The 12,891-nt window shown below is 33.5% G+C and overlaps 1 protein-coding gene across 1 annotated transcript in view; it reads right to left on the reverse strand.

Moving 5' to 3' along the window:
• Positions 1-6,018, reverse strand: part of LOC142336121 (glutarate-semialdehyde dehydrogenase-like) — a 137,052-nt gene extending 131,034 nt beyond the window's left edge. Inside the window, exon 1 of the mRNA XM_075384672.1 lies at positions 5,998-6,018. The gene's annotated coding sequence lies outside the window, so the exon portion shown is untranslated. The remainder of the gene's footprint in view (positions 1-5,997) is intronic.
• Positions 6,019-12,891: the final 6,873 nt, after the last annotated feature.

Below are 12,891 nucleotides of genomic sequence, written 5' to 3' on the forward strand. Positions count from 1 at the left end.
AATTTACTGTCGCAACGAAGTCAAAGCCGAGAAACATCAACTTCTGCAAGCTGTATAGACCATATATGGGGTAATGTTTTAAGAAAGAGAGCCAAGAACTATAGTATTGGACCAGCCGATAATTGTTTGTGTGAATGTGTTCTGATGCTTCCGAAATTATTAAAAGAAAATGAACGCAGTTTCTTCACAAGAAATCTAAAGGTTTTTATTAACCTTGATAATAGGTTAAGACTGGAGTTTCTAATGAGCCAAAAGGTAAGGAATATCGCGTTTAGTGATACCGATACCAATACAGCAATCGTAAAACTTAATGAGGTAATTACCTATTGTTTCGACAGATTTTGTCCACTTACAAAAATCAAAAGGGCGCGTAAGAACGGGGTAACAAATCAAGTACTGCGTGCATCAAGTAAAAAAAGAATGAGCTCTACAAAATATATATTAAAAATCCGACAATAGACAACTTAGAACAGTTTAAGATTTCAAGGAATAAATGTAATGCGCCATCTCGTAAAGCATATCGAGCTTACTGGAGAACTAAGTTGGAAAATGCAGACCCAAAACAAAATCATACTACCATCAATAATATAATTGGATCAAAAACAAAGCTGATTTTGCCGGATAATTTTGACTCAAATTACGCAAATGATATGAATAAATTTTTTGCACACATTGGCACAGAACTGAAAGCCAAAAATTGAAAAAGTAGAAAAAGTACTTAGAGAAAGGCAACCACAATCTTTGTTTTTAAGTGAAATTAAATATAATGAGGTGGAAAACGTAATTATAAACATGCAAAGTAAAAACAGCTATGGTCACGATTGTATATCCTCCAAAAGGTTAAAACTTTGTTGTCCTCCTATAAGTGAACCACTAATTAATGTGTTCAATAACTGTGTTATAACTGGAATTTTCCCGGACGAATTTAAAGTTGCAAAAGTAAATACCCTCCACAAAGATGGTAACGTAAATGAGTATGGAAATTACAGACCAATTTCATTACTCCCATCATTAGCAAAAGTGTTTGAACGTATTATCTATAACAGAATGATTAATTCTGAACATTTTGAATTGCTCAATGCTAATCAGTTTGGATTTAGGTCTAAATTCAACACTGTAGATGCCGCTCCTAGGTTAGTTGAAGAGATCAGAAATATGAAAAATCTGAAAAAAGATCCACTGATGCTTTTACTTGATCTGCAAAAAGCATTTGATAGGGTTGATCACTATTTTACTAGGAAAATTTGAGAACTACGGAATTGGAGGTTGTAACTTTTGCCTGCTCAAAAAGTACTTGTCAGAGAGGTATCATTATATACATAATAACACTGTGAGTACAACACGCCAGGTCAAATGTGTCTCCCCAGGGCTCAGTTTTAGGTCCACTACTGTTTTTGATATATATCAACGATCTGCCGCATGCTGTTTTCAATTTGTCAGTAACACACTTTGCTGATGATACAGCAATAGTAAAAAATCCACTTGCAAGCAACGAGGAGTTTCAGAAAGATATCGAAAGAGTTGATCATTGGATGAAATACAACAAAGTAACTGTAAAGGCTACGAAATCTAAATTGCTCAGACTTTGCATTGCTAAAGACGACATCTCACTAAAATTTTCCGATGAATTTTTAATAAGTGTGGATTCTTGCAAATATTTAGGAATATGGTTGGATAACAAACGTTCTTTCAGACAACACATTGAGTATATACGGAAAAAAGATAAATTCTGCGCAATTGTCTATAAGTTACGTGACGTAATGACAATTAATCAGCTTATAAGTTATTATAAAACGTATGTAAAACCGGTCTTGCAATATGGGATTCTTATATATGGTTGCGTGAAGAAAAGCAATCTCTATGTAATTCACAAAAGTCAAAAACGGTTTTTTAGAATAGCTTTTCGTAAAAGGTATAGTGACAGCATTTCTGATAAACTGGAGAAATTAAAAATTGCATCGGTGTTTGATTTACACATATACGAGTTGTTCAAACCAGTGGTTAAAAAAAAGAAATCTCACAATGTGGAAAGTGCTATGTAACCAGAGCAAAAGAAAGAGGGATCAACTCTCTGCCAATAAACAAATGCAAAACGAAACAACTCTCTGTAGAATTTAGGACAACTTGTCTTGCGAACCTGTTGAAAAAAGCAAACATAGAAATCCAGCCAAGCTTTAAAATTGAAAATTCAAAAAACGCATATTTACTCGACTTCCGTGATAATTTCATAATAGGGAACCTAGAGCTGGCAAATATTATCTTTAAATAAGAACTAATCCAAGTATTATCAAATTGCCTCTATCATATTGTTGTGATTTTGCAGTCTAGGACAGCTTCTTGCTTGTGTGAGATGCCTTTCAGTGCTCAAGGTATGGAACTAACTACTGTTGTAGGGCCTTTAATGAGCACTCGAAGGTGATTCTTATCATTCAAGAACTGTACTTAGACTACTCATCCTCATTGCGCTGGGAGGTGTCTCACGCGGGCTTGAGGCTGTCCTGGACTGCATCGTTGAAATAGAATTTATTTAACCTTAATCTGTTTTTTTTCTCGTTTTATTTTTAGTTTTCTCTGTTTATCTTCATCCTCATGATGTTTCATATTTTGTTCAATTTTCATGTTAACTTTAAAAATAAAGTTTAATTTTTGTGATAAATAAAATTGAATCAAATGCTCTTGGGCTGCCTTCAACAAGCCTTAGCAGGCTTTCCGGCTAGTCCAGTCTTGACTATGTATATACCTATCGATGTTAATTTTTGTAATTTTAATTGTTCAAGACGAATTCAATTATTATTAATTATTATAAGTAAAGGAAAAGTTGAGTACCAACATTTTTTTATCTATCGAAAATTTGAAAATAAGCAACTTTTCAGGAACCCATTAATTCGAGTAAAAGCTACTGTGATCTGCGGGTTCCCCGTTTCAAAGAAGTAGATCCAACACATCTTTGGGGGATGAACTTTCAAAAAAATGTTTTCGCAGTCAGAGTCAAAAGTAAACTATACAAAACTTTTGTAAGGATCACTTACAAAGCGAATTTGAATGCGCTCAATATAGATTTTGCCATAAATAGCACAATGAACCAATAACGGATACAGTATAACTTTCCAATCAATTTTAAAGTATATAAAATCTAAATGCCAATCAGTGAAAAATCTCTTGAAAATCGAGAAAAATTGGGAAAACGTATTAATGTAATGCTCTGTACAACAATCCTAGCAACGCCGCCTCTACGAAATTATCTGGTTCAGCATACTTTACCACTAACTGAACTGAAATTTAGAAGGAGCTAACAATTTGGGTCTTCTCAATTATAGCCACCCACTCAGTGATCATTGAACCTACAGCATCCTCTCAGATAAAAGTAATTATATCAAAATGAAGGCAATAAATTTGTGGGAGGGGTCTAAAATGGGAAAGACAGCAATTCTCTAAGGTTTAAACTTCTGAGAACAGTAGAGTGAATTCCTTTGTTTTAGTTCACATTTTCCGGAATTTTTGCCCAAAAGTTCGACAATTTTGCGAAATTTTGTTAAAATTTTGTAGAACAGTGTTGTTGATTTTATTTTTAAAGACGAAAAACAATGTCGACTATTATTATTTATGTTTTTGTATCAAAAATTCTGGCTAAAAGTTTCGAAATTCAGCCTATTTGGTCAAAAACAGCACGAAATAAGCTTCTTTAGTCTACTTTGATTAAATTTGCCGGAAGTACACGCCCAAACACCTTTAACATTATCTTTCTGGACTCAAAAGAGGGTTATTCCTACTTGAACTTCCGTTGAGAGTGCTCTGTAAATAAAACTTTGCCGTTCTTTGCTAATTTTATCCATTGATTATCAAAAACGCATTTATTTTTGATTTTCAATCTAAAAAATTATCTATATCCTCATACATGCGAAAAAATAATGGTCAAACAGCATTAACGGGGCTAGTTTTGGACCAATCTTGGATGGTTACAATCCAAAAAGAATCCGGATTAAAATCAGTTGGTCTTTTTTTAAAAAAAATCTACCTTTATTATATTAATTAAAGAACAGAACATTTCAAATCAAAGCTCAGATATGATAGTTCCAACTGGCTTCCTAAGCAGCTCCAAACTAATGCGTCTAGTTTTGACTTTTAAAAGCCAAGATCTTATGGTCGTTTTGACTTAAAAATATTTGATTTTTAAATAAATAATTTCTTATTTAACTTTGCCTATATTTTTTCTCTTTTTTGGTCAACTGGTGGCTTCGTGTCAGCAAAAAAAATTCTTCTTTTTTCTTAAATTTCATTATATATTGCGGTCTCACCTCTAAAGATGTGGTTTTCTGGCTTTGATACTACTAGATTTCACATTTTTTTATTTTAAAAAATTTGCCCATTTTTCACGTTTTCTAGTTTTCGTCCCATGATCAATGATTGACAGTTCAAATTATTGGCGCTCAAAATGAGTCACAGTTGAAAATATTAAAATCCCTAAAGATATAGATTACGATTCTGACGGCTTCGGCACTACTTTCTTGAAGAAATTACTTGAATTTTTTAATTTTGTCTAACTGTTTTTTATACTTTGTCATTTCAGTCGTATAAAATTTCCTGTATAATGACAGGTGTCTTTGGCTCTTCATGAAAGAATAAATGAGGCAATATTCTGATTTCAGTATATAGCTGCTGGCTTTCAAGACTTTGCAAACAATTTTTTTTAAAACACTTTTTCACTTAATAGACAATAAATAGACAAAAGAAGAAAATTGCGAATTGTTACCTAGTCTCGTTAATTACAGGTCAAACATAACATTACTGGTGTGAATGTAAGGTGTCAAAATGGATTGCTGTCACAATATCTAATGTTTTTAAAGAATTCGTTAAGACCTTATTGGCTTAGACACGGGTAATTCACAAAAAGAAACTATTTTTTAATTTTTGTCATATTTCACGTTCTTTTTGTAGACATAGGACAAATTCTGGATATTTCAGGTCTCAAGGGCTTCCGTTTGACGAATAAACGAACCTATTTAATTTTTTCAGTTTGTAATTAATCGCTTTCATGACTTTGGAAGAAATTTTGTTTCGAAAAAGAAAACAAAAGTATTACTTACTTTTGCCCCTTTTTTCTTTTTTGTCAACTTGTTACCTAGCCCCCTTAATGAAAAGTCACAAACTACATTATCAGTGTTCAAAGATGACGCAACCGAACATATTTTGAGGGCCAAATTACGGCTTTACGGCTTCGACCGCGTATTCTGGCAACTTTTGGTTGAATTTGTGTTTGTTGTCTTTTTGGTTATCTTTTCTAGCCATATAAAAAATTGAACAACAGGTCTTAATGCCCTTCTACAGAAGCATTGGTAATCGTTAACCTATGGGGCCCTTTCAGATGATTTCAAATCGTTTTCATTACTTTGAAAATAAATGTTTTTTAAAACCGAATTTTTTAATTTCACTGTTTTAATTCTTTTTGTCCAATTGTTACCAAGCCTCATTATGGACTGGTCTAATATCTTTTCTGGTGAATTACAAGTTATTTTTTTTAGTTTCAGTTTTATCTGACGCTACGTTGACTTTGTTATTAAGTTTTGTTTTTTAAAACGGATATAAACTTTTTGATGTAATTAATGTTTCTTGTTGTTGCTTGATTTTGCTATTTGTCTTAACTCGCTTTCTTAATATTGGCATATCTCATCAATATAATGCCTTATTTTTTTACTTGCTTTGCTTTGGAGGCTATCTTTGCGTTCATACACCAATATTTTTGAAAAATACTTGAATTTTTGGGTTTTTCTATCTGTTCCTCATTTGGTGGACAATTACACCAAAATTGTGGATGAGCGGCTTCGGGACCTTATATGCGATTGCACACTACTGAGCCTCTTTGTTAACGATATCATATCAGTTGCGATAGAAATACAGACATGATAAGACAAATACTTAAGTTTTGAGAACAGCATGAATCTTAATAAAAAAAACTCGGTTATAGCAGTTTTATGGCACCTCGGAAACTGTACTACTTACAAATCACTGAGTGAGACTATCACATCCCATAGTTGTAGAGACACAATCAGAAAGCTGCGCATCTTACTTCATCTCTGAAAAATGCATTTCATCAGAAAAAAAATAAATTTCAAAATTTCTATTTAAAAAATTTTATTGCGAAATAGTAAAAGCAAACAAAAAACAATCAGGTTATCTATCGTCAAATAAAATCCGCTTTTTCCTTATATCCATGCCAATAAACATTGACGTCTCTTTTTTTCTCTGATTAAATTAGCTTAACACTTTTTCAGGAACAAAACCAGAAGAGCAATTTGCGGAACAAAACCAAAATAAAAATTTGACAGCAATCGGAAAAGACAGGAAAAATTGGGGGGACACTCATCGGTGCTATTTTGGTTCTTATCACTCCACTATAGATGGATCACAATGATTGTCCTGTTGACTTTGAAAACCAAACAAGACTGAAAGAATTTTGGTACCCGAAAATTTTTGTCGGACAAGAGTTTCTGTTCACTTCGTATCGCAGCACTTAAGAGCAAAATTTGACAAATTGTTGAAAATGATTAAATATAGCTTCTCTAAGGAAGGATAAAAGCTTTTAAATGGTTAAATTCGCCAAAAAATCGCATTGAAAACCCAAATCGAAATAAAAATTTTAGGTCAAAATCTTCTTCAAGTCTAATAAAAAAGAAAACATTCGCACGAAACAATGTTTAAATCCATTGGAAATCCGTGTTATTACCGTCGTTTGGCAATTTATGGTGAACCCGATGGACAAATAGATTTTAAAAATCATTAACCGATGTAAAACCTGGATGTAGAAACTTCGAGAAAAAAGAAGTCTCGATGAAGAAGATGGAAAAGTCTTTACAAAGCAATAAAAGAAATTAACAGCAAAATATGAAATACTTTAATTGAACTTATTGTGAAGGCGCAGAGCACATCTTGGTCAGGTTAGTCATTTATTATCAAAATAGCATTCCGTTGAGACCAAATTGTACACAGAAACCTCAGGCGACGAAACAAAACATAACAGGGCATGTAATAAATTAAAATCTAAAAAATATAATCAACTAATGACCAGAACATCAAAATCTCCGAATATTAACAGTTTTTATACTCAAAAACGTACAACAGATAACACATGCATAATCAAAGAAAAAAGCAGTTTGAAAAAATCCCCGAAAAAAAGCACTGACAATTTTTTGAAAAAAAAAATAGTTACAGTTAAAATCACAATTAGCTAAAACTAAAATTATTGGACTATTAACATTTCATCAGAACAGCGATGGGATCTGCCTGCGTTGATACTAAGTAAAAAGTCAGCGCAAAAATAATAAGGTGCAAAACTCAAAAACGCATCAATATTTTATTGAAATATAGTCATAAAGTCCTAAAAACCTTAAGTTATGAATTGAAAACATTGAATAAGCTGGTTCATCTGAAGTAAGAAGTCAAATTGCAGCACCTCCAAAAAATCACTGAAAAAACCAAAATTCACTTAAACACGAAATTCTCATTCAACATTAGAAGAAAATTGCATTAAAGATGCCCGCTATTTTTCTCTCTTTACTACTCCAGTATGACTGAGATCACCACTTTAATTTGACGGCCTATTATATTTACTTATTTTGTTTACATATATTTACTTTGTTCAATTCGAGTTTATGGAGATTGAAAAAATGAAAATGTGAGAATCTCAAAAAAGAAAAAGACAATGCAAAGATCCTTTGGATTATAAAAAAACTTAGTTGAACAGCATCCGAAAAACAATTTGAAGAATGTTCATTCAAACAAAATACTAGAACATGAAAAAAACTAGCAAGAGACGACGAAAGCAAATTGCAAACTCGATCAAACGACTCGAAAAGGCAGCAAAAAGAAATCAACTCAGCACAAATAAAATTCGTGTTCAAACATTGTTCCTTCACTGTACTTTAAGTTTGAAGTTAGAAAAAATTGAACTGAAAAACAAAAAATTTCGAAAAACCCTATGAAACCAATTTGCAGAACAAAAATTAATTTTTTAACGAACGCTGCTCAAAGTTCAAGACTGCTCAAAGTTTCAGACTAGTGTTCAACTCTAGAACACTAAACTAACAATTTGGCATCAAGGAAATACAAGAACAAAGTATTTGAAAACCATCAAATTCACCCAAAACCATTAAAATTTCTCCAAACTTGCATAAAAAACTCCAACATTTGACACCAACTGCTATCTAAATGCCGATTTTTCCTACGAGGAACGGAAAACCCCCCAAAATTCATTTTCCAATTACAATTAAATTACGAAAGCTCACGTTCAGAAACGTGTGCTATTTAACAAAACTGACTTTACAGTTATTTAATTTTCACAGCCAAGAGAAAGAGCTTAGCCAGACACTGAAATCGGAAAAAATAAAAACATCCCTAAAGAAACTATGTTCAAACTATGTTCAAAATCCCGAATGTTATTTCCCGAATGTTATTCACCAACAATATGCCGAGCAAGGTTTCATCTCAATAACAAATAATCCGCTCAGTTCTCAAATAGTTGCTTTTCACTGCTCCAACGGATTAAACTATATATTAAACAAAAGAAAACTGAAAAGCCCGACAATTCCAAGCAAATTACACCAGAAACTAAAAAATTATTAGCAAGATAAATGAAAATCTGTCCCATTACATGTACCAACTAAATTTGTCAATAATTATTCTATGGCTTACCAAATATAAAAGTTAGTAAATACCACAAAAAAATGAATGAAAACTTGAGAACTTTTATTAAAAAAAGCAGTATGATCTTCAAAAAATGCTTTAAAAAACCAGCAAACAAATAATGACAATACCTGATTTGATTTGTATTTAAGGAAAAAATTTTAATCATAATTTTAATAAAGAAGCCTTAAATAGGTAGCAATAAGAAATCTCAAAATCAGACAATACTAACTCTTTTCCTGTAACAGTTTTTAAAATTGACCTCTAAAAATGATTTGGTCCGAATTTTAAAAAATTATAGAAAACTATTTAGAAAAAATTCTACTGGAAAAAAAATCAAAACAAAAATTGTCAAATTACCGCACGTGAACAAAAACCACTAGCGATTAACCGAAAAAAAAATTATCCATAAAAAACCTCACACAAAAAAAAACCCTCGCTTTTCAATTTCAATTTCTGTTAAGGAGTGACCGAAACCACTACTCCAATTTGACTTCAAAAGGCGTGAACAGATCTTAAAAATAGCTGAAAGTATTCCAGAAACATTTTGAAGAAAAAGCTGACTATCCTCACAGACCTACTGCAGCTGCTTCATAATTATACCAAACACTTTGAAAAAAAACAGGAAAACAAGAGAAAAGTAACGGACACAAACTAATATACTCGCAAAGAATAAACCTATAAAATATACTTGAGTCGCAAATTTATTAAGTTAATGACTCCAAAAAAAACTCTAGGCAAAATACATTGCAATACATGTAATTTGCAACAAAATAATACCAATGGGCAGACAAAAAATCGGTTCAAGAAAAAAATCGCGGAAAGGAGATGACAAATGACAAAACAAAATATAATTCTCTATACAACTTCTATAATAATTCTCTACAAAATGCTAAATTGCCGATTCGCGGACACCGCTAGATCACTCGGCCACCCAATTATTGGCAGAGTAACCCAAAAAATGCAAATTGCATAGAACAAAAACATGAAAAAAAATTATAACCATTTCATTGAAAAGTGCTCTGTCCAGGATATCTTTGCGAATATTATTATTCGGCAGAAAATTTAAACTCTATCTGTTAGATTAGTCAACCAATACTCGACAGAGGAAAAGTAAACAAAAACTAAAATTGCAAACATGACAAAAAAACAGAAAATTAATTGAGTGAAAAGTGCAATATCTAGCCTCCACGGGTAGCTTCATATTAGCAGCACAAACATAAGAGCCATTAACTGAGAATTGATCAAGAAAAACCATTACATCAGAAATAGGCAAAAAGTAATGGGAGCTTCCAGTAATGGAAGCATTACATCAGATATAGCCAGAAAATATTTAAAATTTGCAAAAACTAGCTCAAATTTCAGCAACAAGAGCTCACAATCATTATCACTCAAAAAGTAAGACAGCACAAACTGCAGGAAAAAATAATTTTAACCACAAAAATCCCAAAGCTATCAAAAATTGGAGAACACAAAAACTGCTAAAGAAGCTGCTTAAACAGGGCAAAATGGTAAAACAGATCGAAGTTGATAAAGTGTAATATTAGGTTCAGATGGTCAAAAATGCTACCAAACGCAGTATCATTACTTAAGATAATTGAGAGATAAGCAATTGACTCAACATTGGAATTAAAGCTAAAAGAATACTTGGAAAAAGCCGCACACGATCAAAAAATCTCGCTCGCTCGATCTCTCTCTCTCTCTGTCTCGAAAACGTGATATGAACAAAAAACCAACCTTCTCTGTGCTTTTCAAATTTCTTCAGCAATTCGAACTAAACACTTTATTTTCACGCAGTTCACTTCCTGTTTCAAATACAGGCCAACAAAAGACCGTTTAAAAATGCTGCACCAATACTCATCTTCGAGTCGAAAAAGACAGAGCCCCAATTCAATTTAAATTCTTTGAACTGTAAAAGAAGAGCGCCTAAAAACAGCCGTTGAGAGGCTGACACCCGCAATGAATAAAAGATATCATCTGGCTAAAATAAGCAAAACACGAAAATAAATTTCACTTGCTTAGCGGCAACATTCTTAGTGACACCTACTTTTTTGTGATCCTTTGAGAAGTCTTCATGAAAAGGAAACCACTCTCTGTTCCTCTTGTTTAAATTACCGATCAAAAAAGGACGCTCCGCCAATACTCCTCTTCGATTCATAAAAACAACATAACGGACTAAACGTCGGAACAATTGCTGTCGAACGACTAGTGGGAGCTCTAATCAATTGCAGCCTGCTTCAGTCGGGGGGGGGGGTAAATGGGACTAAGAAGTTCAATAGTGGGCTTCAACAACCGCATTAGAGGTTAATATATACCAGTATTAGGTTTAAGGAGAAAATGGCACCAGATTCGGCACACTTTTCATTTGACTTTGAGTATTAAATTGCCGCCAATCGAGTTCAGCTGCTTGAAATTGTGATTGAGGGGGAATTTTAGATTACGCAAAACTAAAAAAGTCAAGAGCGTAAAAGTCACTCGAAAAGTCAAAACGGTCAAGCAAAAATTTTGCATAAAAAAGACGCACACGTTTACAATAATTGCTTCTCTACGAGAGCAATTAAACATCACCGTAAATCCCCTCGGTTCGTAAGCTCACCCTGGTCCGCACAAAAACTACGTGGAGACCAAAAACAGACTCGTCATCACTTCACTGCAAATTAAAAACAAAACTGAAAACTGCTTCTTTTGGTGAGTAACCATACCTCATGCATTTTTTGCGTTGTTCTTAGAGAGTTCTGTTGACAGCTCAGAGCGCAAGGACATCGTCAGACATGTCAGTATCATGATCTCATCATAGCAAATCAACTCAAAGACCCAAATTAGCACAAAAGAGTCAGTTTAAATAGTCCGCTGCTTAAATTACGATCAGATAAAAAGACACTCCACCAATTTCGAGAGGTGCAAATACTCGTTCTCGACAAAGACAGCACCACATCCACACAATTCCAATTCTCTTAATTGTGAAAACAATGAGTACCGCGATATAGCTATGATCATTTTACCAGCTATAGTAAAAATAGAGTCCTGCCTCTTTCTTCTCCCTGACTAAACTCATTGTGCTTCTGCTGCAGACCCTGGTTCCAACCCGATCGGGAACAGGTGTTTTAGCCGAGCAATAAATTTTCAGGCAGCTAAAATTGACAACCGGAGCTCATATAAGGTGCCTTCCCGGTCGAATCTTGAATATTAATCTATATATCGATAATAAACTATTGTACGAAAAAGCTGCTTTTGGAACGGCAGAAACAGCCCAACAAAAAAAAACCGATGAGTTCAAATCATATTTTTAATAATGGGTCATTATTGCGCGTTTAGCTTTTCAACGTCAAGATGACTGTTTGTATAGTTTTCGCACAAGTTTCTCACATCTGCATAACTTTCGTTCAAAATTTACAGCAGTTTTTCTAAGCTATCTTTTCGTATTCGCTGCGCTTAACAATCGCCTGTAAATTTCCAACTAGTTTCAGATCCACCCTGTATGCTGGCCACTCCAGCACCTCCAAATCCTTTTCTTGAAAGAGATAGTCAAAAATCTGTCGATTCATGCACAGCATCATTATCTTGTTGACAAAGTCTTGAAAATAGATTTTTTTCTTCATAATTTATCACAAATTCCTAATAACAAGATTTTCAGCTTGCTTGAACATCTAACAAGGAATTTCCGGTTGATCAGTTGAGCAACATCTGATCGTATTGCATCCCAAAACATCAGTGATCGCTTGGAAAACAACAGGCCGAATGACTTCTTCAGCATATTCATGTACTATTTAGATCAAAAACTCGTGATTCTGTCTTCAAACAGATGTTTTTGCAGCATTTATTGTGAAAACGTCACATATTTCTTCTTAAAAAATTCATCTGACTGTACTTCTGGGAATTGCATCGTTGCAAAATGAAACTATGAGCCACTCTGATCTGTTCCAGTGGGACTTTTGGATCTTTTCTCATTTTTTTGTACTTTTGTGACAATTCGGGGATCTTCCTATCAATTTTTTTGCCTCCGAATTTGTATTTTTCAGAAGACCTCTGTACGCATACTGTACACTCGATCTTTATAGCGAGTGTCAAAAAGTTGAAACGCAAGCGAACGTTCAAAAAACTGATAGAAACAACCATCGCAGATAATTGCATCTTTTATATTGGAGCTTTGAAACGTTCGCTAGCGTTTCAATTTTATGCTATGCAACCGCCTCGCCATTCAAAGACAAATTAGTA

The sequence above is a fragment of the Convolutriloba macropyga genome, chromosome 3 (genome assembly GCF_964194025.1).
Source record: "Convolutriloba macropyga chromosome 3, txConMacr16.3, whole genome shotgun sequence".
Classification (NCBI taxonomy): Eukaryota; Metazoa; Xenacoelomorpha; order Acoela; family Convolutidae; genus Convolutriloba; species Convolutriloba macropyga.